Here is a 22832-nt window from a genome sequence, read left to right as displayed (position 1 = left end):
ACTCAGCAGTGACCACAGGACTGGAAAAAGATAGTTTTCATTCCAATCCCGAAGAAAGGCAATGCCAAAGAATGCTCAATTGCACTCATCTCACACACCAACAAAGTAATGCTCAAACTTCTCCAAGCCAGGCTTCCACATGAACCGTGAACTTCTAGACGTTCAAGCTGGATTTAGAAGAGGCAGAGGAACCAGAGATCAAATTGTCAACTTCTGTTGGATCATCAAAAAAGCAAAAGAGTTCCAGAAAAACATCTGCTTCTGCTTTATGGACTATGCCAAAGCCTTTGACTGTGTGGATCACAACAGATTGTGGAAAATTCTGGAAGAGATGGAAATACCAGACCACCTGACCTGCCTCCTGATAAATCTGTATGCAGGTCAGGAAGTAACAGTTCAAACTGGATATGGAACAACAGACTGGTTCCAAGTAGAAAAAGGAGTACGTCAAGGCTGTATATTGTCACCCTGCTTATTTAACTTATATGCAGAGTACATCACGCAAAATGCCAGGCTGGATGAAGCACAAGCTGGAATCAAGATTGCCAGAAGAAATATCAATAACCTCAGATATGCAGATGACACCACTCTTGTGGCAGAAAGTGAAGAAGAACTAAAGAGCCTCTTGATGAAAGTGAAAGAGGAGAGTGAAAAAGTTGCCTTAAAGCTCAACATTCAGAAAACGAAGATCATGGCATCCGGTCTCATTACTTCATGGGAAATAGATGGGGAAACAATGGAAACAGTGAGAAACTTTATTTTCTTGGGCTCCAAAATCACTACAGATGGTGACTGCAGCCATGAAATTAAAACATGCTTGCTTCTTAGAAGAAAAGCTATGACCAACCTAGACAGCATATTAAAAAGCAGAGACATTACTTAGCCGACAAAGGTCTGTCTAGTCAAAGCTATGGTTTTTCCATAGTCATGTATGGATGTGAGAGTTGGACTATAAACAAAGCTGAGTGCCGAAGGATTGATGCTTTTGAATGTGGTGTTGGAGAAGACTCTTGAGAGTCTCTTCGACTGCAAGGAGATCCAACCTGTCAATCCTAAAGGAAATCAGTACTGAATATTCATTGGAAGGACAGATGCTGAAGATGAGACTCCAATACTTTGGCCACCTGATGTAAAGAACGGACTCATTGGAAAAGACCCTGATGCTGGGAAAGATTGAAGGCAAGAGGAGAAGGTGACGACAGAGGATGAGATGGTTGGATGGCATCACTGACTTGATAGACATGAGTTTGAGCAAGTTCCATGAGTTGGTGATGGACAGGGAGGCCTGGTGTGCTGTGGTTCATGGGCTCGCAAAGAGTCAGACACGACTGAGCGACTGAACTGACAATCACATCAGCAGAAATTTTTTTTTTTTGTTCACATAGCATAGATTCTCACAGGTTCCAGGGGTTCAGATGTAGACATCTTGGACAAAAGTAGAGTCTGTTACTCTGCCCACCATGGGCAGCAACTTGTGGCAATGTAATCAGAGACAGTAGTTCTTACCAGCTCTCAGTTACAATGGGAATTTTTGAAAGGCTCACTCCAAACCCTGTGTGGTCACTTTCCCACTTAACCACCATCACTGCTACTCCATCATTCATTTATTCTGGACTAGTCTTCGCCCACATCTATGTACTCCTCCATGTCTGCAGCTCGTATCCATACTTGGGTGGAAATTAGGGTAGGTGGACTATGACTCCCTGAATATGAGGTTTCCAAGAATGGTGTCTGGATTCCCTCATACCATTGTCTTGGGCAAGAAAGCTCTAACAGGAAGTCTTTTTTCTAGCCAACTGTTTCAAACTCTACTAAACTTACATCGGAGATTGTGTGCAAGAAAAAATGCCCATGTTATAGGCAATATCACAATTTCCTACCCCTCTCTACTTAAAATTTTGCAGACTGGTTTATTGCAGTTAATTAGAGCTAGCAGAATCCATTCTGTATCAGTTAGGATGACTTCAACTGCAAGTAAAAGAAACCCTGATTTAAACTGGCATACACAATATGAAAAATTACTACTTCACATTACAAAAAGCACAGACACAGATAAGACTTCAGGGTTAGTTAATTCTGTGGCTCAGAAGAATAATCAAGGTTCGAATTTTGTTCTCTCTCTCTTCACCCTGCCATTCTTGGTATTGTCAAACTGGAACAAGATTTCTGCTGCACTTCCTGGCATCACATCCAATTACAACATCCAGAGGAAGGAGAGAGTGCCTCTTCTTGCGTTTGTTGTGAGGAAACATTTTTCTACAGTTTCCCCAGTAGACTTCCCCCTGGTTTTATTAGCAGAACTGACGTCATTTTAAAGCAAGACAAGGGAAGGAGAGTGTAAGACGTCATCAAGCCCTTCCCCAAACACCCTTTCAAATAACAACTACTCCCCAGCACCGTCTTCCTGCACTCCCCTTTGGCCCTGCCGAGGCCCCATTCTCCTTAGTTTTCATCACCATGTGTTTTGTTCTGTTGTTTGTGCATTTCTTTCCACATACACTATGACATCAACTTCATTGTGTAAGGAATCTGGAACTTTCTTACTCAACTAAAATAAGGCTTGGCCCATAATCAAGGCTTGGCCTCTATATTTGTTAAATAAACATGATACCCCTGGTACCAATCAGGCCCTTGGAACTGGAGATACGATCTGCTACCTCCTTGGGCTGCAGTGGGGAGGACCGGCTTCTGAACAAAAGTGGGCTTATGTTAAGGGTAGATGGGGAGAGGGAATGTTAGATAGGCAATAGACAACCTCACTCCAAACCCCATTGGGTTTCTCACCATCATCGCCTCCTAGTGGCCTGAAGAACCGTGAAAAGAGACTGGTCACTGTGGCTCTCAGAGGGATTCTCTGGTTTCAGGCACTCTTCCGAGACGAACCCGACTCACAGAAGCTTCTCTTCACAGACCCATTCATCCTAGCATCACTCAGAGTAGAAGGGAAGGTTACTGAGGCTGTCAAGCCCACTGACCTTTATTTAACCCTTTGCTACTTTAATATTTGTAACACTTTATATAATTTACCCAAGTAACTCTGAGGATACACTTGTATTTTGGTACCCATCTCTCTGCTTGTATATATCAAAGTCAAGGAATTTATACTGATGCTGATTTCAGGCCAACACCATGGATTTTGTTTTAGCCTTCCCTCTTCCTCCAATAATGAGAAACCTGGTTTATTGCCTACTTTTGTTGTTGTTCAGTCGCTAAGTTGTTTCTGACTCTCTGCAACCCCATGGACTGCAACACACAGGGCTCCCTTATCGTTCACTGTCTCCTGAAATTTGCTCAAACTCACGTCCATTGAGTCAGTGATGCCATCCAACCATCTCTTCCTCTGTTTCTGCCTTCTCCTCCTGACCTCAGTCTTTCCCAGCATCAGGGTCTTTTCCAGTGACCTGACTCCTCACACCAGGTGGCCAAAGTATTGGAGCTTCAGCCTCAGCATCAGTCCTTCCAATGAATATTCAGGCTTGCTTCCCTTTATGATTGAATGGTTTGATCTCCTTGCTGTCCTAGGGACTCTCAAGAGTCTTCTCCAGCATGATAATTCAAAAGCATCATCTTCAGTGTTCAGCTTTCTTTACAGACCAACTGTCACATCCCTACATGCATACTGAAAAAAATCATAGCTTTGACTTTACAAACCTGTGGCAGCAAAGTGATGTCTCTGCTTTATAATATGTTGTCTAGGCTTGCCATAGCTTTCTTTCCAAGGAGCAATCATCCTTTGATTTTATGGTTGCAGTCACTGTCTGCAGTGATTCTGGAGCCCAAGAAAATAAAATCTGTCACTGCTTCCACTTTTCCGCATTATATTTGCCATGAAATAATGGAACCAGATGCCCTGACCTAAGTTTTTTGAATGTTGAGTTTTAAGCCAGCCTTTTCACTCTCTTCTTTCATACTCATCAAGAGGTTCTTTAGTCCTCTTCACTTTCTGCCATTAGAGTAGTGTCATCTGCATATCTGAAGTTGTTGATACTTCTCCTAGAAATCTTGATTATAGCTTGGGATTCATCCAACCCAGCATTTAGTGTAGTCAATGAAGCAGATATTTTTCTGGAATTTCTTCACTTTCTCTATGATCCAGTGAATACTGGCAAATATGATCTCTGGTTTCTCTGCCTTTTCTAAATCCAGATTGTACATCTGGAAGTTCTCAGTTCATGTACTGCTGGAGCCTAGCTTGAAGGATTTTGAGGATAACCTTACTAGCATGTGAAATGAGAGCAATTGTACAGTAATTTGAACATCTTTTGGCATTTAGGATTGGAAAGAAAACTGACCTTTTCCAGTCCTTGGCCACTACTGAGTTTTCCACGTTTGCTGGCACACTGAGTACAGCACTTGAACAGCGTCAGTTTTTAGAATTTTAAATAGCTCAGCTGGAATTCCATCAACCTCCACTAGCTTTGTTCATAGTAATGCTTCCTAAGGCCCATTTGACTTCACACTCCAGGATGACTGGCTCTAGGGAAATGACCACACCATCTTGGTTATCTGGGTCATTAAGACGTTTTTAGTATAGCTCTGTGTATTTTTCTTCATCTTTTCTTAATCCCTTCTGTTTTTGTTAGATCCTTACCATTTCTGTCTTTTCTCATGCCCACTCTTGCATGAAATATTCCCTTGATAACTCCAATTTCCCTGAAGAGATCTTTGGTCTTTCCTATTCTGTTGTTTTCTTCTACTTCTTTGTATTGTTTATTTAAGAAGGCCTTTTTATCTCTCCTTGCTACTCTCTGGAACTCTGCATTCAGTTAAATATGTCTTTCCCTTTCTTGCTTGCCTTTCCATTCTTTTCTTTTCTCAGCTGTTTGTAAAGCCTCCTCAGACAACCACTTTCTCTTCTTGTCTTTCTTTTTCTTTGAGGTGATTTTGATCACTGTCTTCTGTACAATGTTATAAACCTCTGTCCGTATTTCTTCAGGCACTCTGTCTATCAGATCTAATCCCTTGAATCTATTCACCTTTACTGTATAATCATAATGGATTTTATTTAGGTTTATACCTGAATGGCCTAGTGATTTCCCTACTTTCTTCAATTTAAGTCTGAATTTTGCAATAAGGAGCTGATGATCTGAGCCACAGTTAGCTCTAGGTCTTGTTTTTGTTGACTGTATAAAGCTTTTCCATCTTCAGTTGCAAAGAATATAATCATCCTGATTTCAATATTGACCATTTGGTGATGTCCATGTGTAGAATGGTCTCTCATGTTGTTGCAAGAGGGTGTTTGCTATGACCAGTGTATTCTCTTGACAAAATTCTGTTAGCATTTGCCCTGCTTCATTCTGTACTCCAAGCCCAAAAATGCCTGTTACTCCAGTTATTGCTTGACTTCCTACTTTTGCATTCTAATCCCCTGTGATGAAACAGACATCTTTTTTTGGTGTTAGTTCTAGAAGGTCTTGTAGGTCTTCATAGAATCTTTCAACTTCAGCTTTTTTGGCATCAGTGTTTGGGGGACAGACTTGGATTACTGTGATGCTGAATGATTTTCCTTGGAAACAAATCAAGATCATTCTTTCATTTTTGAGATTACACCCAAGTACTGCATTTTGGACTCTTTTGTTGACTATGAGGACTACTCCATTTCTATTAAGGGATTCTTGCCTACAGTAGTAAATACAATGGTCATCTGAATTTAATTTGTCCATTCCCGTCCATTTTAGTTCACTGATTCCTAAGATGCCGATGTTCACTCTTGCATCTCCTGCTTGAGCAATTTACAATTTACCTTGATTCATGGACCTAACATTCCAGGTTCCTATGCAATATTGCTCTTTACAGCACTGGACTTTACTTTCATCACCAGATACATCCACAACTGAGTGTCATTTTGTTTTGGCTCAGCTGCTTCATTCTTTCTGCAGCTATTCATAATTGTCCCCCACTCTTCCTCAGGAGCACAATGGACACCTTGAGACTTGGGGGGCTCATTTTCTGGTGTCATCTTTTTGCCTTTCATACTGCTTATGGGGTTCTCATGGCAAGAATACTGGAGTTGGTGCCATTCCCTCCTCCAGTGAGTCATGTTTTGTCAGAACTTTTTACTATGACTCATCAGCCTTGGGCATGGCTCTTGGCTTCATCAGTTCAGTTCAGTTCAGTTCAGTCGCTCAGTCATGTCCAACTCTTTGCAACCCCATGAATTGCAGCACACCAGGCCTCCCTGTCCATCACCAACTCCCGGAGTCCACTTAAACTCATGTCCATTGAGTCGGTGATGCCATCCAGCCATCTCATCCTCTGTCGTCCCCTTCTCCTCCTGCCCCCAACCCCTCCAAGCATCAGAGTCTTTTCCAGTGAGTCAACTCTTTGCATGAGGTGGCCAAAGTACTGGAGTTTCAGCTTTAGCATCAGTCCTTCCAATGAACCCCCAGGACTGATCTCCTTTAGAATGGACTGGTTGGATCTCCTTGCAGTCCAAGGGACTCTCAAGAGTCTTCTCCAACACCACAGTTCAAAAGCATCAATTCTTCGGTGCTCAGCTTTCTTCACAGTCCAACTCTCACATCCATACATGACCCCAGGAAAAACCATAGCCTTGACTAGATGGACCTTTGTTGACAAAGTAATGTCTCTGCTTTTGAATATGCTATCTATGTTGGTCATAGCTTTCCTTCCAAGGAGTAAGTGTCTTTTAATTTCATGGCTGCAATCACCATCTGCAGTGATTTTGGAGCTCAAAAAAATAAAGTCCGACACTGTTTCCACTGTTTCCCCATCTATTTCCCATGATGTGATGGGACCAGATGCCATGATCTTAGTTTTCTGAATGTTGAGCTTTAAGCCAACTTTTTCACTCTCCTCTTTCACTTTCATCAAGAGGCTTTTGAGTTCCTCTTCACTTTCTGCCATAAGGGTGGTGTCATCTGCATATCTGAAGTTATTGATATTTCTCCCTGCAATCTTGATTCCAGCTTGTGCTTCTTCCAGCCCAGCATTTCTCATGATGTACTCTGCATAGAAGTTAAATAAACAGGGTGACAATATACAGCCTTGACGTACTCCTTTTCTTATTTGGAACCAGTCTGTTGTTCCATGTCCAGTTCTAACTGTTGCTTCTTGGCCTGCATATAGGTTTCTCAAGAGGCAGGTCAGGTGGTCTGGTATTCCCATCTCTTTCTGAATTTTCCACAGTTTATTGTGATCCACACAGTCAAAAGCTTTGGTATAGTCAATAAAGCAGAAATAGATGTTTTTCTGGAACTCTCTTGCTTTTTCAATGATCCAGAAGATGCTGGCAATTTGATCTCTGGTTCCTCTGCCTTTTATAAAACCATCTTGAACATCTGGAAGTTCACGGTTCACGTATTGCTGAAGCCTGGCTTGGAGAATTTTGAGCATTATTTTACTAGCATGTGAGATGAGTGCAATTGTGCGGTAGTTTGAGCATTCTTTGGCATTGCCTTTCTTTGGATTGGAATGAAAACTGACCTTTTCCAGTCCTGTGGCCACTGCTGAGTCTTCCAAATTTGCTGGCATATTGAGTGCAGCACTTTCACAGCATCATCTTTCAGGATTTGAAATAGTTCATAGAGTTAAGTAAATACCTTTACTGCAGCAAGGCTGTGATCTGTGAAGAGGAGTGTCTACTTTATTATTTACCATGTAAGTGGATATGCAGTCTCATTTGTGCAACTGTTGGACACGACTGAGCGTCTTCACTTTCACTTTTCACTTTCATGCATTGGGGAAGGAAATGGCAACCCACTCCAGTGTTCGTGCCTGGAGAATCCCAGGGATGGGGGAGCCTGGTGCGCTGCCGTCTATGGGGTTGCACAGAGTCGGACACGACTGAAGCAACTTAGCAGCAGCAGCAGCAGTACATAATCAAATGTTTCAGGATTTCTAACACAAACCCTGTGAGAAGCATATTCACTAACTAGATTACAGCATTTATATAGTGTTACTTTGTCTTTGGTCTTACAATATTCAGTCAAAATACTGTTTTGCTAATTTACTGAGGTTCACCCTTTTCTAGCAGCAGGCCTCTTGACTGAAGGCTTATTCAAGCAATATGTGTCCCTTCTCATAGGCATGGGACTTCTTTTTCATATACAGATGACCTTAGAACAATGGGTTTTAACATCATGACCCCTTTCTTCTAATGGGGAGGCACATTTAAACACACTCTTAAGGTCCTACTTTTAGATCCTCAGCCTAAACAAGTGTCAGGTATATGTTGTTCTAGATCTTTAAATGTCTTCTTTATAAGATTAAACGTCTTAATTAAAGAAGGAGAATGGGCTCGAGTCCTGTGTATATTGCATTTATGCTTTATTATTTTTCTATACAATACTTTGGATGCCTGAGATGATCATTATAAATTTCTTTTTATTATTCTAAATTTGTATTATCCCCTTAAGTGGTATATTGGATTGCTACAGTTCACAACCTCCAGCCATAAAATACAAAGCAATAAAATCTTCTAATTAATGCACACATATGCAAAGTTTGTAATTAAATGCAAAGCTATAATTGGACCCAGTGCCCCATCTAACACGAAATAGCAATAGCAATGAACTAGAGTGGGGGAAAGAGCTGGAATATTCAGCATTGAAGTTGAATGATTATTTACAGTAACTTAAACAAAAAACATTATTCCATATTTTAGAAGAAATAGCCATAAAACCAAGAAGGAGAAAATTTGTCTCAACTTATCATTACATAGGAGGATAAGATCTACTATACTCATGACACACCAAGGTGGGGGAAGCCTGTAGCAAATTTATAGATGTGGTAGCTAAGAAAATAAGCTCATCTATAGACTATAATCTGCCCACATATACTCCTACATAAACACACACACACTTTCTCTCTCTTCCATTGGGAGCCTTAAATTCCCACTTCCTTTTGAGTTTTTGTCCTCCATATTTCTAAACATACATTATGCCTCTTGCTATTAATGCAGTTGTTCGTCTTTGACTACATGTTAAGGATGTAGTCAATGATAATTTCAAATGACAATTTCAAAAGATCCACAAATACACTTTTCACAAATACCTTGTTTACAAATTTTAAAAAACTAAAAATAATGATTTAGGAGTTCTGAACTTTATATGAAATGAAAAAAAAAAACATTATTGTATTAATCTGGGGCCCTAACAGACCAAAATGGTTTCCCCTTTAGCCTTCTGATTGAACACTAACTGCCACCACCATCGCCACAGTTGCGAAGCAGTGTTCCGGAAATCATCTGTCGCTCCTCACTTTCCCTCTGCCTGAGGCACGTTAATCCATCAGTACGTCCTACTAGTCTGTCTCCAAAATGCAGTGTGAGTTCTCTACTGCCACAGTCCTACTCCAGCCTATTTTTATTGATTAGCTGGGCCACTGAAATTATCCCTTAACTGTTATTACCCAATAATCATTTTTCCCACCTTGGATCTATTCTCTATACTGCAGTGAGTGATCTTTCATAAATATTAACTTATAACTCCTCTCTAAAAGAATGGTAAAGGGTTTTTTTTTTTCTTTTTTTTTTCCCTTCTGAGGGCTCATCTTGACCCACACTTCACCACATTCTCTGAATGCAAGCCCACAACCATCCTTTGGTTCCTTTCTGCTCAGGGCCTTAACCCATTCCTCCCACTCTACACCTAGTGAGTTCCTACCCATCAGTCGCATCTCAACTCAGATGTCACTTCCTCTAAGAATCCTCCCTAACCTCACCAAGTGAGAAAAGAACATCTCACCTGTTCTCAAAACATAATACACTTTTTCTCCTTAACACTGATTATAGCTGAAATGCTACATTTACTTCAAAAATTATTTAATTACTGTCTTTCTATCCCTCCCCAACTGTACTAGTCAGAATTGTGTCCATTTGCATTCCATACAGCATCCTTAGCACCAAGGAGAGGACGCGTCTGGCACTTAGTAGGTGGTCAATAAATATTTATTCAGTGAATCCTGGATAGAAAAGGAATAGCCTGAGTATATGGCACTTCCACTTTTGTCTCCTTTATCAACCATCAACAGCAGGTGAAATAAAAATCCTGTCAGTGCATGTGAATCTCCTATTGTGATACCTGAAGTTCCACTGAGCTTCAGACAGATGGAAGGCCTGCAGCCAGCTCACAGAAGGGCTCTCAGGTTTGACCTGCATAACAAGCAGAGAGCAGGAGAACGCTCCAGGGCGGAGAGCCAGCAGCCTGTTGACATCCCTAAAATCCAAGGCCGGCTCTGGCTTTGACCCTCTCACGTCCAGTAAAAACATGGTCAAGATGGAGAGCAGGAACAGGCTGATTTCTTGGAATTATTCCAGAAAAGCTGAATATATGACCAATATTTGAATATATGACCATTTATCAGTCACTCTTCTATGACCTAATCATGTGCAATCATCTTTTCAGTCTCAAAAAGCAGGAAACTAACTGTTTCAATGGTAATTTTTCTTCTTTCTGCCATGTCCAGGTGACATATTTCAATAAGATAAAAATGAGGGTAGTGCTTTCCAAGTCTGTCTTTTCTAGCTCCCAGAAAACATCCTGACCTTGGAACATGGAGGCAGGAGAGTAACCAATCTGGAGAGGAGACACAGCACCTCCTAGAAGGAGCCAGGAGCCAAATACTGGGCCCAAGGTGTGCAATGAAGGCTCGCCTTCTATGGAATGGAGTGGCATGCAGGGATCTGGTCCCAGGGGCCTGGCTGGCAAAACAAGGCATCTCCAGGTGGCAGGATTTCTGGGCATCAGATGGTGCCTGAGGTGGACTGTGAAAGATGCAATGCAAAGAAAAGGGACACTAGGAACCAGGCAAGTGGAATCAAGGTCCACAGCTGAGCAGATGGTCTGTGAATAGGGGAAGGGAGAGAACTGAAAAACAAAGAGGGTAAAGCTGACCGGGCTGACTCCCTCCCTCAGCACACTCACTTGTCCTTGAATCTTACTGAGACTCTATTTGCAGGCTCTTACTGAGTCATCTTGTGATCTTTGTCTCTTGAACGAACCTGCCAGGAAAACCTCCAACCCTGCATCAATTCGCCTATCTACCCTTCCACTCACATACCTGATCAGATGATCATAGAACTCAGGAGAGAATTCTCTTGTGTAGAATGGCACATTTCCTAATGAATGACCCCCTCCCTCATCTGAGCCCCCGCACGCCTAGTCACTTTTCACCAGATCCATCCAAAAATGTTAACACGTGAGCAGGCTCTTTTGCACACTCTCTTCTGCCCTCAAATTCTATTTCTAGCTTGACTCTCAGCCAACTGCACCTTCTATTCTACTGGGGAAACTGAAAGTCATAGAGTAAGAAATACCTCAACCTCCTGACCCTACTTGTTGACCTGAAAAGCTGTCTGGATCTTTGCTCTCTTCCTTTCCACCTCAGAAGAGATGGTTCTTCAGCTGCTGGAGCCAAACCCCACCTGTGCACTCAGGATCACATTTTATCCAAGTCCTCATAGAACCTACTCCATCAAATGCATCCTCCTTTCATCTCCTGTGTCTTCAACTTCTGTGCGACTCACTGTTAACAGATAAGTCTCTCCCTGTTTAAAATAATTGTTATCCTTTTAACCCTTTCCTTCCCTACTTTCACAGGTGGCTTAAAAGTTTTTTTTATGCCTAACGATTTCCACTTTGTCACCTCCTATTCACCTGGCAGGTTTCTGAGCTGGCACTAGTGATAAAGAATCTGCCTGCCAATGCGGGAGACATGAGATGAGGGTTCGATCCCTGGATTGGGAAGATCCCCTGGAGGAGGGCACGGCAACCCACCTCATTACTCTTGCCTGGAGAATCCCATGGGCGGAGGAGTCTGGTGGGCTACAGTCCATAGCGTTACACACAACTGAAGCGACTTAGCATGCAGGCATTCACCTGGCACAACTGAAACAGCTCTCACCAAATCAACAACCCCATGAACATTTTTCTGCCTGTATTTCCCTCCCTGCATCTGACACCATGGGCCAACTTCTCTTCTCTCCGTTCCTGTGACTCCAGCCCCCTATCTCTCCATTCCTTTGTGGTCTGTCCTGCTGACTTCTCTTCTGCTCCGTTTCTCTTCTCAGCATTGCGTATTACTTCTAAGATCTCATCCACCGGGCATCACCCAACATTTATACACAGACGAATTTCAAATAACAATCCCAACCTCCTTAGTTCCAGACTCCTCCGTCCAACCTGAAGAACACAATTACTACCCCTATTAATGTTATTCGGGTAAACCAGGCCTGCAAGCTGTTTTGTGACCAGTGCCCTCCACTATTTGTGAACAGTGAACTTCTCGAGTGCCAAACTTCTCTCTTTCCAACTGAACAAAGGTGATTCTGTGTATCTGGGTTTGCAGGAAAAAAATAAAGGGCTGGATAAAGGAAACTTCCTTCGTACAACTATTAGATATGATTAAAAACAAACAAAAAGTACTTAATGTTCCCAAACCTTTCATTGGAGCAGGATGCAGCCACAACTTCTGATATGAAGACCACAAACCACTGCCCAAAAATGGAGAAACATATTTCACTTCAGTAATTACAGCCAGAGAAGTTAAAAGAGAAACTAGCTATTATATTTTAGACATTTTTAGCCTTCTCACACTTTACAGTTCTAGAATTCAGAGAGGATCATGTCATACAATTAAAGTCTCTCCATAAATATATGAAGCAATTATAAGATGTTTAGTATGGTGCTTCACACAGAGTACATATAATACATGGTCACTGATGTTGTTATTCGCATTAATTTGATCATTATCTACCATAGTCCACTAGGGATATGATCAGAAAACAGAGCCAATCAGAAGTCTATCTTCTATTTAGGTGATAAAAACATAGACAGATATAGATGAAGGGCTTTTGTAGTCATCACATCACATTCACTTAGGAGCCTTGTGAGGTGGAAAGGTAATGTAATTATCCTAACTTTACATATAAGGAAGGTGACCCCAAAAGCAGATCAGTGCCCCCACAGCAATCAGTTGTGAGGCTTGAACATGCAGTTCTGCCTTCAGATTCCTCATTTATTTCTTCTCTTTGAGACTGAGAGAAGGGTGCAAAGGAAACTGGGGGACATGGATGCAAAAGACATCAGGGGATGAGAGAGAGTTATAAGGGTGTTGTTTTCCAGGTTTCCTCTGTCCCTCAAACTGTACAAGGTATCAAGTTGTCAATTTATTAGTGAGTGTGACTCTTGAAATTTATCTCTTTACTTTATCATCCCTGTAAACTGTTTGAAAATAGACGTTAGCCTACATTCATGATTTGTTGCTTCTTGCACCAGCATGAAAAGTCAGGACACAGCACTGTATCCTACAAAGGCTCAAACTTCTCTTTGAATTTATAATACTTGTTCTAAAAGGAAAAGTGAGATTCTGACAAGGATGGGTCAATTGCCCATCATGTTCTTGGCTTCCTGGCTGATCAGCTAGACCTTCCACAGTGCCAAGCATACGCTGACTGCCCTGGATCACCCAAGGTATGCTGGAGGCCTTAGGAGACCATATGTTAGGCATCTGACATATGTTTAAAAAGGAGCTGGTCATATTTCCAAAAAGGATTTCCATAATGTATCTTCGGCAATGCTAGAATCAGCCCTGCAGCTCATCATGTTTAATTCATGCTTAATTACATTTGAATCCGTGAACTTTCCCATGAAGCCTTCACAATCACACTCCCACTGTAGTAGTCTTACTTGCTGAATTCTTCTGTGCGTAAGCACAAATGTCAGTACCTTGTGAAGTCTCACAATTATGCTATTCACTGTCATTCCTCATCCAGCCAGGACTCAACATAATTTGATGCTGCTGCTACTGCTGCTAAGTCGCTTCAGTCGTGTCCAACTCTGTGCGACCCCAGAGATGGCAGCCCACCAGGCTCCCCCGTCCCTGGGATTCTCCAGGCAAGAACACTGGAGTGGGTTGCCATTTCCTTCTCCAATGCATGAAAGTGAAAAGAGAAAGTAAAGTCACTCAGATGTGTCCGACTCTTAGCGACCCCATGGACTGCAGCCTACCAGGCTCCTCCGTCCATGGGATTTTCCAGGCAAGCATACTGGAGTGGGGTGCCATTGCCTTCTCCTGATAGCTGCACAATTATGCAAATACTATCAAGTAGACATCACACATGTGAACCTAGTGCTAAGCATTATTGTAATGAAGTCAGGGAAAAGTCATGAAATTCCTAGCCAGCCTGAACTTAACAGAACATGAAGTCATTTAACTTAATTGAAAGTATTCACACTGAGTGTTTCTAGTTCAGCAATGGAAATTCCACACAAATTAGAGCTGCTTAGGGAAGGACTGCCTCCAGAGTTGCTTTTCACACTGAGACAACAAAATGACCAAATTTACCCTGGCCTTTCCTAGTCACTCTGTCTCCCTCTCTAAGTAGCATTTAATAATCTCCTACCACCATGTTTAAAGCAAGTCCTACAAAGTTCCATATCAGAAAGTCACGGAATCACAGCTGAAAGGAACTTCGCAGATGACCTCATCCTTGACGTTCATTTCACAGATGAGAAACACAGACCCAGAGTCTCCTAATATCACAGCTGCTGAGCAGTAACCTGGACCTGGGACTCAGATTTCCTGACGTCCAAGCCAGGAAATGATTTTCAACATGTACTAGGGCACATCTCCAAAATGGTAGCTGAATGTTACAAGTGAAGTCTGAAGCTTTGTTCCAACCTGACCAATGGGACACCAAGGCTCAAGCTTTGTCTCCTTCCCCACGCAGATGGACCCACCCCCCTAGTCCATTTTTATGCCTGAAATCCTCACCACTAGAAGTTCTTCTTTGTATTTAAACCATTGGGTTCCTAGGGGAATCTTCCTAAATAGAAAGAATGCATTAGAATGCAGAGGCTGGACCCCGAAATGGCCCAAGAAAGCATGGACTTCAAGTCAAGAATCAGGACCTGAATGAATGGCACAGAAGACAGATGATATTCAGAGGTAACAACTAAGGCCAGGGAGGATAACCTGGGCCTGGTGCACAGCCCTGGCAGGGACCTGGAGTCTGAAGGTCTGGGTAGTAAACACGCCTCTGGAGGGGCAGAGTGGGTGCTTATGATAGACGGGGGATGAAGGGACAGAGACTCTAATGAAGAGCACTGAAGCAGGCGCATGACCCATATCCACATACTAGGGCCCATGAAAAGTGACCAGTGACCAGCAGCTCCTTCTCGAGAGAAGCACCACACCTCCTCGCAGCATTTTACTTTTTCATTCCTTTCTCAGAAAAGGGAAGAAAACTTTTGCCTCTCCCTTAGCTACTTTGGCCCAAGGTTTTCTCTAACCGTCTATTAAATACAGGTGCTCATCCCTTAGCTAGAAAGGCCATGGTTTGAGAAAGTCTTCTGAGTTAAGTTCCCAAGCAAATCATCCTCCCCTCATCCTTTTGGTCCAAAGCTTCCTCAAGACAGCTTTGGTCAGTTTTGAAGCCCATCAAATACAGGAAATAAGCTGTAACTGCCTAGCAGCGCCTCTGTCTCCCGCCGCTTTTCTCTGCCTTCGTACCTTATCCATGGGGGCCACACACAGAGCTTACAGTGACACTTAGGTGTTCTGGGACCAGCCCTGCCCTGCTTTAAAATGGTTGAAGATGGAGTGAGTCAGGCAATTCCCGTAGAGGGGTAACCTCCACTGGGGGTGAGATGCTGTATTATGGGTCACTTTCTGGTGTGTATAAGTGAATCCACTGGGGAGGCCCTGTGCCAATCAATGAGAGTGGAGAGAAAAACCCAGGAACACAGGTCCTATTCTCCAGAGCTTCTGATCCAACATAGGAGAGACAGTATATGTGCAGAGATAGCCCACAAAATACCAAGATAGTGAGAGAAAAGGAGAGGGAAAGGGGGTGCATGAGAGGCGTGAGGGAAAAGGAAAATGAAAATGGGTGAGGGAGAAGGGCTGGGGCATGCGTCTCTAGGTAGAGGGTGGCACCAGTTAGGTGAGCACTGTGTTCCTGGCACAGGGCTGTGATTATGTATATTATCTTATCTGATGGTGTTTGTGATTTAAATATAAAATCTCCAGGAAGAAACTGGAATAGTTAGTCATCTCCTCAGTCTTACCTCTGGGAAATTAGAGTTAAGTCTTACCTCAAGGAAAAGGAAGTGAGCAAAGGTGCACCAATTACAGATGACAAAGCAAAGCTGGGGCCTGTGGGTTTTGTTTTTTTCTTTGAACTTTGGCTGTGCTGGGTCTTCATTGTGGCTTGAGGGCTCAGCTGTCCTGTGGCGTGTGGGATCTTAGTTCCCCAACCAGGGATCAAACTGTTAGGTAGTCAGAATAGGGAAAAGGAGTCCAGAAAGGTGGTGGTTAAAAAACAAGGAAGGGAAAAGCCCGCGAAAACAGAACAAAGGAAGGTCTGAGGACTGGAGTAAGGACCTCGGGTAGAACAAACAGCACTCCTGGCTGGCCCAATTTACACAGGGCAGGCCCAGGGGGAGAAAAAAACATGTAAAAAGGGGAACCAAAGGGCCAGGGGGTCTCTCTCTCCCATGCGTGCGCTCTTTCTCTCTTTCTCTTCTCTCCACGTCGGCACGCCCTCACGCCTTGAGGATGTATTTTCCTTTATTTTCGTATTTTCCTTTATTTTCTAAATAAAACTGATAAATAAATTTTATTTATTTTCTAAATAAAACAATGCTATAACATTGTCTGAGAGCAGTGACACGCTAAGGGCTTTAAAGTCCATCATTTCAAATTTTTGTTGAGATGAGACAGAACCAAGGAGATTACGCTCCCTTGACAAAACCTACTTACCTCCCCTGCGTTGGAAGGCAGATTCTTAGCCAATGGACAGTCAGGGAGTCCCAGGCCTGCAGTTTGATAGCAGTGACTCAGTGGCAGAAACTCTGCCTTACAGCACCTTCCTCTGGGAATATTATCTGTCATTCTGTCAGCTTGGCTGTCAGAGTCCCCTCATATCTGGACGGCACAGTTGCCCAATATCTGTATGTGGGTTTGCCTTGAATTGTAACTTCTCCCCTCCTGAGTGACCCCGCATTGTTGTCATTAGTGAGTGACCAAATCCTTACCCTTCAGCTTGTCACCAATTCAAGTTTCCAGCGTCTGGTGGGACAGACCACTGTGGACCTTTGGCCCATCTCTCCCAATACGCTCAGCCATTACAAGTCTCCCTCCTTTTCCTCCACACACCCACCTGTTCCTCTGAGCACAAAGTCACTCTCAAGTGCCAAGAGCACAGTGGAATTGAGAGATTAGTGATGCAGAGGTGGTGGGAAAGTGGCCGGGAACAAGGGAGCAGGAACACTTCACGCTGAAGACTTTCTCACCCAGAGTCGGCCAGACCTTTGTGTGCCAGCTTTGAAAGTGCTGGCCACGACCCACCCTGGGCTTGCCAAGATCAGAGATTCTATTGTGGAATGCTCTCTAGGCTAGGGGGAATAATTATTAACTGTGCCTTCCACAGGCTAGGATTATGCCAGGTGGAGAAAACCCTGGACTTTAATCTGCTCCATCTGAAATGTCAAATTGGGCTTAAACACTTCCTAGGGCTCTAAGTGCTGCTGGGAGAGTCAAGCTCTTGATGGCTGAGACCTTCTGTTCTCAGCTCACCCTTTTCTTTTGCATTTCCCCATTAATTAGAATTCTCGGCAAGGGAGAGGATAATCGTTCTGGTTATTATGTACTATCAACAGGCCATTTTCAAGCTTTTACCCAAAATTTAGTGATTAGACCTCAGTCAGCACACTTTCTGGTTATTCTCAGTTGGCCCTTCACACTTGCTGAGTAGACAATTGTCAGTCCTGTGGTTCTGAGATTGAGAAAATGTTAGGCCTCCTTCCACCCTTTATCTCTTTGCCAACAGAGCTCTGAGAGGGGAGGACCAAAGTGCAGGATAACTCAATTCCCTAAAAGAGACAGAGAAAGGCCTCCGGAGGCAAACAGGAAATGAGCCCGAAACAACATCTGGCCACTGGAGACAGCTGGGCACAACCAGGCTGGGAACACGGACCTTCAGAGAGGTGGATTGGTCCTGGTGCGGTTGTTTAGTCCTGTTTGGCGTTAAAACAAGGCCCGGGCTGAGGGGCCCCTCCAGATGGAGACTCGAGGGGGCGCCCGGCGCTGTCAGGCCGGCCTGCCTCGTCATGGCCATCACCGCCATGGGCGCTGGCCCGGTGCCTGGCAGGTTACCAACCCAACAGGAAATGCAGTTATCGCTCAGTCTGTCTCTCAGCTCCATCCACTCCTGGGAAGTCAGAGGATTATTTTCCCAGAGTGACGAAGGCCTGTGTACCCCAAGTTCTGAGGAACAGTCAACACTGTAAAGAGAAGGCGTGCTCCATGCCCCGTCGCCGGAGCCGGCCCCACCCTGGCAAGCCCCGTCTGTCGGCGCTCAGTTCAAACCACGCGAGACACGAGCCGCGGTGGGAGGCCTCGCCCCACCCCTGCCCGCTGCGGCTCCGGCTCCGTAACCAGCCTGAAACATCCCTTCGCTGCTTTCTTAAACCTCCTCCAGACCAGCTTGGGAGCCTGCTTTATTCTTCTCAGAAAGCCTCATTATGTGAGTAATAAGCATTTTCACACCCTCTTGGTGCTGTGTAACGTCGTCAAGACCACTGTTGAGGTAGAGGTCCACCCTGGCTTGGTGGATGGATCACAATACATTGTTCAAAATGCATACAAGCAAATATTTAAAACCTTGACTTGGGGAAATTCTCAATTTGTATTCTTAAGCGTAGAAAGCAATTTGTAAAACAAGGGTTGTGTGACTCCTTTTATACAAAAATAAGTATTTGTATATATGTTTTATCTATAAACTAAAACCTGTTATGGTTGGATGCTCTTGAGCAGGGAAGTGGAGACCAGAAAGGGATTGAAAGGTTATCTTCTTCGTTTAATCTGTGCTTACATAGGTTTGGATCATTTATCATAGATGGTATAATGTGGTTCATATATAAGGCACTGCTGCTGCTGCTGCTGCTGCTAAGTCTCTTCAGTCATGTCCGTCTCTGTGCGACCCCATAGACAGCAGCCCACCAGGCTCCCCCATAGACAGCAGCCCACCAGGCTCCCCCGTCCCTGGGATTCTCCAGGCAAGAACACTGGAGTGGGTTGCCATTTCCTTCTCCAATGCATGAAAGGGAAAAGTGAAAGTGAAGTCGTTCAGTCGGGTCGGACTCTTTAGGACCCCAAGGACTGCAGCCTACCAGGCTCCTCAGTCGGTGGGATTTTCCAGGCAAGAGTACTGGAGTGGGTGGCCATTGCCTTCTCCAATATAAGGCACTACTGAAAATTAAAATAAATTAAAATGTTGAACCTAAAATAATTTTTAAGCAAATTTTAAAATATAAATATAATATAAATATAAATAAAATATAAAAGATAAATATATCTTATCTAGATATATATCTTATCTAGATATATGTCTTATCTAGATATATATATATACAAATAATATATCTAGATATAAACATACAGATGTATAGATATAGATATGGCCTCAAATGATCAAATCCTTTGATCCAGTCATTTCATTTCTAGTGATTGGTCCTAAGGGAAAAATTAGAGCTGTGCATAGTAATTAAGAACCCCTATTACATTATTTTGAAAGTTAATTTTTGGTTCCATCAATGGAACACATGCACACAGTTTAAACATGAAGCAGGTTATAAGACTTAAGCTGAACGTAGCAGCTCCTGCCTTCGTATTTCCCATCTCGGAGTCCATTCCACAGATTCCATCTCTTTCCACGTTTTTGATAGTTTTCTTCTGTATGCGTAACTCCATATTTTAAAGTAATATGTTTATCCTGCTACCTTTTGATTTATTCATTGTAGACATAACATAATCTTATTATGGTGTCTGAGGGGCTTCCCTGGGGGCTCAGAAGGTAAAGAATCCACCTGCAATGCAGGAGACCCAGGAAGATCCCCTAGAGGAAGAAACGGCAACCCACTCCAGTATTCTTCCCTGGAGAATCCCATGGACCCAGGAGCCTGGTGGGCTACAGTCCATGGGGTCCCAAAGAGTTGGGCGTGACTGAGCAAGTAAGCGCACGGACGCGCACACACAGACACACACACATATACACGGTGGCTGAGACTTCAACATTGCTGCCTCATCCTCAGCCCCATTCATCCTTGCTTCCCATCCCTTCTTCCTGTCAATATTATCTCATAATTGTTATTTTCTGTTATTATAGCTACACAAATACTGTACTGAGTCAACAAGTGTGCTACAGTTACATTTCCTTTCTTGTACATTATCTTTTCCTAAAGTTAATTGTTTCTCCTTTTCTCTGTAATTGTCCCTAATATTCTTCCAGTTTTTAACTAGATGTCGATCTAGATCAAGTTGTCAGCTCCTCCTCCCAAGCACATCTAAGGCTTTGTTTTCTTCCTTCTTGTTTTAGATTGTTGATGTTGTTATTTTCAGTCACTTAGTCACGTCCGACTCTTTGGGACCCCATGGACTTCAGCACACCAGGCTTCCCTGTCCTTACCAATCTCCTGGAGCTTGCTCAAACTCACATCCATAGTGTCAGTGATGCCATCCAACCATCTCATCCTCTGTTGTCCCCTTCTCCTTCTGCCTTCAGTCTTTCCCACAGGATCTTTTCCAGTGGGTCAGCTCTTCAAATCAGGTGGCCAAAGTATTGGAGCGTCAGCATCAGTCCTACCAATGAATATTCAAGGTTGATTTCCTTGAGGATGGACTGATTTGATCTCCTTGCTGTTTTCCATGGCTACCCACTTTTCGGGGTCTTTCTCTGTTTACTCTCTATTTGCCTGAGCTCATCTTCCAGCTGCCTCCCAAGAAGGAAAACAGGGAAGATCCTTTTTTTTTTTTAAGTATTCTCATGACTGGAAAATCTTTTATTATTTTTCTTATAATTTCCTCATCTTTGTTTTTATGTCTCTCTTACTAGTTTGATATTAGACTTTCTGGATTGATTTTCTAATTTTCTTTTCTTTCTTCTATTTTCTGTCCCCTTTGGTTCTATTTTCTGAGATCCTCAATTTCATCCTCTAGTTCTTTTATTGAATTGTGTATTCTGCTACCATATTTCTAATTTTAAGGGCTCTTTCTAATCCACTGTTTTTTTTTTATAGCCTCTTGTGTTTGTTTTATAGATATAGTATCTTTTATTGCTTTGAAGATATTAAATATAGATTTTTGTTTGTTTTCTTCTGCATTGTCTGTGTTTTATGGGAACTTTTTTACTTGTTTGTTTGTTGTTCACTTTAATGGTGGATGCATTCCTCAAATAAATAGTGATCCTTGGCTGAACATTCACATTTAAGGCTGGCAATTCCAAAGTTGCTGGTTAGAAGTTCAGTGTTCCTGAGTATGACTTGTCCATCAGTGGAGCATGGTGCACACTGGCATGACTTCTCCACCCATGAGCTAAACTGGATGATGTTTAGTTCTGAAGAAAACAAGGCTTTTGGTAAAAGAGAAATGTCAGTATCTGGAGATCTCTTTATCTGAAAGAGTTATTTCTCAAAAAATTCTCTAATCCCTCACTGAGGGCAAGGGAATTTTGTGAAAGGCACCATAAAACTGGCTATTAGTGTTACCCAACCAAATGAGGGTCCACTCACTGGCACACAGTATAGTCCATCTGTTGATCCTGGTTTATGGTAAAGGAAATTGCAGTGTTTAAGGCTCCACACAAGGAGTTCAAGACAACTAGTGCTCAAAGAGCCCAGACTCCACGATGGGTTTCAGCAAAGCATTTTTAAAGGCAAGATGAGGGGAGGACATCCCAGGCTATGTGATCGGCTCATACACAATTCTCTGTTTGATGATGATGTCACAGGGATTATCATTATCAGTCCTCAGGCACCAGAAGACCTGGGGCCATGTGCTCATGGTCATCAGTAGAGTAGTTAATTTCTTCCATTTGGTGGGGATTTTAGCATTTGTAAAACAGTTCATTGGAAGGACTGATGTTGAAGCTGAAACTCCAATACTTTGGCCACCTGATGCGAAGAGCTGACTCATTTGAAAAGACCCTTATTCTGGAAAAGATTGAGGGCAGGAGGAGAAGGGGACGACAGAGGATGAGATGGTTGGATGGCATCACCAACTCAATGGACATGGGTTTGGGTGGACTCCGGGAGTTGGTGATGGACAAGGAGGCCTGGCGTGCTGCAGTTCATGGGGTCGCAAAGAGTTGGACACGACTGAGTGACTGAACTGAACTGAACTGAAAACAGTTCAGGATTTGCGCATCAGATACTATTATCTATGTACTTCAGAGAGGAGCTAAAGCAGAGGATATGGGGAAGGGAACTTGGGGGATGCTCCATAGGGTTCTGTTTAGCTGTATTTGCATTCAGAAGAGCAGTGGCAGGGAGGGGGAAGGTGCTGTGAACGTGGACGATTCCCAAAGATTATTGTGTTTTAATGGCCCTGCTTACAGCTCTGTGACCTGCCCACTGCAAATGCTATGACTCTACTGTTACTAGGAGAGGGACGGACAAATTGACTGAAGAGGCAGGTCGAGTGTAGAGTCGGAAAGAACCAATATGTTACTGGGATGGTGTGCCTTACTCCTCAGAATGTATGGGGCTGGAGCCTTCAGGAAGGCCAGTATAGTTTATTGACACTCAAGATTTCCTAAAGATGAATCCTACTCTTAGGACTAACTCTGACCAACATAAGGAGATAAAATGTTGTAAGCTGGATAAAAAGTACCAGGCAGCAGCCTCCACAGAGCTATATTGCTAAAATAAATCTTTCTGCTAGCTGGTCTGAAGCTCACTGTTTCTGTGTATTGAATTTCAGCCTATTTTTATAGTCATGCATTCCTATAAAGACGCTTATTACAGAATGCAACGACCTGATTAGGAAGAGTAGCTACAGAAAATGAATTATGCAAAGAAAAGAGCTTGCAT

Source organism: Bos taurus, chromosome 12, assembly GCF_002263795.3.
Source record: "Bos taurus isolate L1 Dominette 01449 registration number 42190680 breed Hereford chromosome 12, ARS-UCD2.0, whole genome shotgun sequence".
Taxonomy (NCBI): Eukaryota; Metazoa; Chordata; class Mammalia; order Artiodactyla; family Bovidae; genus Bos; species Bos taurus.
The sequence above is the reverse complement of the archived record's forward strand: the minus strand, read 5'-3'. Positions refer to the sequence as shown.